The sequence below is a fragment of the Canis lupus genome, chromosome 5 (assembly GCF_003254725.2).
Source record: "Canis lupus dingo isolate Sandy chromosome 5, ASM325472v2, whole genome shotgun sequence".
NCBI lineage: Eukaryota > Metazoa > Chordata > Mammalia > Carnivora > Canidae > Canis > Canis lupus.
In genome coordinates, this window is record NC_064247.1 from 37,273,501 (window position 1) to 37,278,696 (window position 5,196).

The window sequence follows — 5,196 nt, forward strand, 5'->3', positions numbered from 1 at the left end:
TGGGGGTAATAACATCACTGTCAGAATAAATCCGAATACTATAGAAATATAGATAATGGCAAATGCAAAGACTGTCACAATTCCAACTCCAGCCAAGAACGACAGTGGCAAAATTTCCTGCTCTCTCTTCCTCTCAAAAATACATGGAGGGGTCTGTATTGCAGCCTATGTGACAAACTGAGGTCTTTTTAAGTCTGAGACATTTATGTCTCTTGTGACTTTTCAGCCCTGAAAAATTCTGCTTGGATCATTTCTTCTCCATCTTCTCGGTTTTGTCTCTTTGGAACCCCTGTTGCCGGTGGTAGGATCACCTCAGTCCTGGGTTGAGGTAACACAGTGTAACAACACTTCCCACTTCTAGATGTTGTGAATTGCCATCCCAGAATGGATGCAGGCAGCCAACCAGGATGAACGTAGGGGTCAGGGGTGGGAATGCCTCCAAAATGAACCCCCGCTCTATAGAAAGTGGCTACCTGTTTCTTCTCATTATAGCACCGGATCCCCAGCCTGTTTGCAGAAGGTGTGTGTTTCCTGTGGAAAAAAACAGAATACATCTTTCTCAGTCCAGTTCTATTACCCCAGAGTTAGAGGATAATCCTTCCAAGTTTCAGACCTTACGTTGCCTATGGGTTTCTGGCATTATGATGCCTATCATTTTTAGTATAGTTGCAAATTTTTATATTTCTGAAGTTTCAGTGGGTTCTGGTGGGCTGCCTTAGTGATATATTTTTTTAAAGATTTTATTTATTTATTTGTGAGAGACACAGAGAGAGAGAGGCAAAGACACAGGCAGAGGGAGAAGCAGGCTTCCTGTGAGAGCGTGATGTGGGACTCGATCTCAGGACCCTGGGATCATGACTTGAGCCAAAGGCACTCTACTGCTGAGCCGCCCAGGTGCTCCCCCCAGTGATATTATTTTAAATTGGAAACCTCTATAAGTGTTTATTTTTATTTTTTATTTTTTTTTAATTTTTATTTATGATAGTCACAGAGAGAGAGAGAGAGAGAGAGAGAGAGAGGCAGAGACACAGGCAGAGGGAGAAGCAGGCTCCATGCACCGGGAGCCCGATGTGGGATTCGATCCCTGGTCTCCAGGATCGCGCCCTGGGCCAAAGGCAGGCGCCAAACCGCTGCGCCACCCAGGGATCCCTCTATAAGTGTTTATTGAGTACTAATTCTAAAAGTGACACATCATTACCCTCTTTTATCTAAACTAGTAAATCTGGGGAGAAAGGAGAGGTCCAAACTGGTTTTATATCAGAATATCATTTTGAGTCCTGTGTTTACTTGTTTTTCTTGTCTTGGAGTTACTACCAAAGGGAACAAACAAACAAAACAACAACTCCACAATTTCCTCTCAAATATCTATTACTTTGATTTTTTAAAGTAGTGGCCAGTAAACTGGTCAACAAATCAGGCCCCCCAGCATCCAGAGCCTTTTGTTCTCAAAACTGTCCTGCTGGAATCAGTAAACTGTTGATTAAAATCCTTGTTGCCTCATACATGTAGTAAGCATAATCTGTTTTTTAGAGACCTAATCACTTTCATGTCACTGGCTGAAGGGATAGAGACAAAAGCTGTGGCTAATTATTAACAACTTTACAAAGCTAATATTGAATTTCTAATGCATCCCAAATGCCCCTCTACTCTGATTAGTTCCCAGGGTCTCCCTGGCTGGTACCTTGCTAGCTTGGAGAATGGATTTAAGATCCTTGGGTTTCAGAAACTCTTGGAAGAGTAATTCTTTGGTCACTTTGCAGCAGTAACGGATTCTCTGGTCATCTGGAAACGGTGCAGAATTGCTACATCTGGATACAGAGGGAAGTCATTGTTGGCGACCAATAGCATCCTTCCTTTCCACCTGCTCCAAGACTCCCAGCTGCTGAGTAAAGAAGAGGAAGAGGTTCAGAGTTGGCTTGTAAAACAGGCCGACCTTGTTTAGACGTAGTTGAACTCCCAGATCTCTTTCCCCACAACCCCTCCTGGACCCAAGGACTCTGTTTCCAACTGCCAAACCCATACTAAGCTTCAGGAGACAATAGCTTTCTGTTAGGAAAGCCTGACTTGGAAGTTGGGGACCAGAGACTGATGTTTTGAAGTGAAAATCAGTCCTCAAACTGTCCCTGGGGGTAGGTCCTGAGAGTGGAGGTGACATAATGAAGGCATCCAATTAAAGTGGCGTTTACTGGAGAAAGCTCCGACTTCTGAGTAGCTCACGCCGTATGTCATATAATCTCAAATGCAGAAAGAACATGCTGGAATCATTACCTTCAGACACGAGTTTCCCTGGTAGGACAAGGTCTAAGGCCAGGACGAAAAGATCATTTTCTCCTGAAATCTGCCTATCTCATTAGCCTTTTCATGGGTGATATAACTTCTCCTTCCCTCCAAATATGCAGGGGTCCCATGGCTATCACTACTGAGCATGCCATTTCCATTATTGTTATAAATTATGAGCCAAGCCCCTGGAGGCCTTTGTCCCAAGTTACAGATACTTATCGAAGATGAACTATTATATGACAGCACAAGGAAAAATGAGCTTTAGGAAGTAAAACTAACAGATTTTTTAACAACCATTAATCCATCCAGCATCTGTAATACAGGTAATTCCCATAAAGTGGAGTACATAGTTCACATGGATTATTCCTGAATTTATCACACACACACACACACACACACACACACACACACACACACACACATCTTTTCAAATAAGACCATCAGTTTAATATTCTAATTTTGATTAATGATTTCAGTTTGTTTTTCTTAGCTTTTTTCCTGATTTTTTTTTCAATAGAATTTCAGAGTTATATTTACTCTGATTGTTACTAGTTTTTGTTCTTTTCTGGTTTAGAATCTGAAACGCAGGGACATCTGGGTGGCTCAGTGCTTGAGCATCTGCCTTTGGCTCAGGGCATGATCCTGGAGTCCTGGGATTGAGTCCCCCATCGGGCTCCTCGCAGGGAGCCTGCTTCTCCTTTTGCCTGTGTCTCTACCTCTCTGTATCTCTCATGAATAAATAAAATCTTTTAAAAAATGATCTGAAATGCACACAGAGCTAAAGGTTGGCTCTGTTGATTATATAATAAAGACATTGTGAAATTATACTATCATATCACTTGTAGGTCTTCCTATATGGAATATTTCTGAGGCACTTGGTTGAAATTTGGTTAAGCTGCTATGAGGAAGGATTTGTTCTGAAGATTCTGAAAATCATATGCTTTGGTCAAATAACTAAACCAGCACTGCAATTTGACACAAAATATCTTTTTTTAAAAAAAGAATTTTATTATTTATTTATTTGTTTGTTTGTTTATTTATAGTACGTGCAAGAGTTGGGGAAAGGTAGAGAGAGAATGAGAGAGAGAATCTCAAGCAGACTCTGTGCTGAACATGGAGCCTGAGGTAGGGCTCAATCTCAAGACCCTGAGATCATGACCTGAGCCGAAATGAAGAGTGTGGGCTCTTCAAACTGGTATGATCACTCAACCAGGTGCCCCACAAAATATCCCTTTTTGAAATATTTCTTTAAACCACTAATCTTGTATCCTTACACCCTATAACCAATTACTGTATTGAAAGTGTTTCGTATGAATATAGCTCTAAATTAAACTAATACATAGATAAAGTTATTTTTCTTCCTAACTAAATATTAACCCTTAGGGAGACTGGTTGTCTTCCCTCCTGTGTCATTTTTATTTTTTTAAGATTTTATTTATTCATGAAAGACACACACACACACAGAGAGAGAGAGAGAGAGAGAGAGAGAGAGACAGGCAGAGGGAGAAGCAGGCTCCATGCAGGGAGCCCGATGCGGGACTCCATCCCAGGACCCTGGGATGACTCCCTGGGCTGAAGGCCAAAGCTCAACTGCTGAGCCACTCAGGCATCCCTCCTGTGTCATCTTTAGAAAGAGAAGCACTATTCCTTGACAAAAATATGAATAAAAGAATTTGTTGCTAGCAGGCCTGCCTTAGATATAATACTGAAGGGAATCTTTCCAGCTGAATGAAAGAGTCACAGATGATAATTCAAATCCATGTTAAGAAATGAAAAGGACCCAAGAACGAGGTTAACATAAAAGATTGTATAAATACACATTGTACTTTTTTTCTCCTCCTGTTTTTTTTTTTTTTTTTTTTTTAAGATTTTGTTTATTTATTCATGAGAAACACAGAGAGAGAGAGGCAGAGACACGGGCAGAGGGAGAAGCAGGCTCCATGCAGGGAGCCCGACATGGGACTCGATTCCGGGTCTCCAGGATCAGGCCCTGGGCCAAAGGCGGCGCTAAACCGCTGAGCCACCAGGGCTGCCCTCTTTTTCTCCTTTTAACTTGTTTAAAGATTTATGTAAAATTGCATAAAACAATAATTATGACATTGTAGCTTTGAGTTTATAACATATATAGATGCAGTCATTTGATAGTGACAGCACATTATCAATTACCATTTGATAATGAGAGCACAAAGGAGGGCAAGGAAATGGAGCTGTGAACACGGATTTCTATATTTAACTTGAATTGTATTAATCTAAAGTTGACTGTGACAAACTAAGATGCATATATAATTCCTGAAGAGAATACTAAGAAAATAACTAACATTTTATTTAGTTATAAAAGAACAAAATAATAAAATGATATACTAAAAAAAAAAACTATTTAACACACAGAGACAAAACAAAGGACATAGAAAAACCTAAAGAGACAGTGATCAAAAGAGCAAAATACTTGTAAATTCAATGTAAGTACATTACAATAAATGTAAAACTAACCATATCAATAATTTTATTAAAATGTGAGTTAAGGGGCATCTGGGTGGCTCAGCAGTTGAGCGTCTACCTTCAGCTCAGGGCGTGATCCTGGGATCCTGGGATGGAGTCCTGCATCAGGCTCCCTGCAGGAGCCTACTTCTCCCTCTGCCTATGTCTCTGCCTTTCTCTGTGTGTCTCTCATGAATAAATAATTAAAATCTTAAAAAAATATCCAGAAAGAAGAAAGCAAACTAAACCCAAAGCACACGGGCAGAAGGAAATACTAGATTAGAACAGGAATCAATGACCTAGCTCATTATACAATCCCTTCTACTTCTGTGTATGCTTGAAAATGTCAAAATACAAGTTAAAAATAAATACAAATGAGGTAATCCCCACATTGTTGATCGTATGATTATTCCCTCCCACCCCCACCCCCCGCCCATT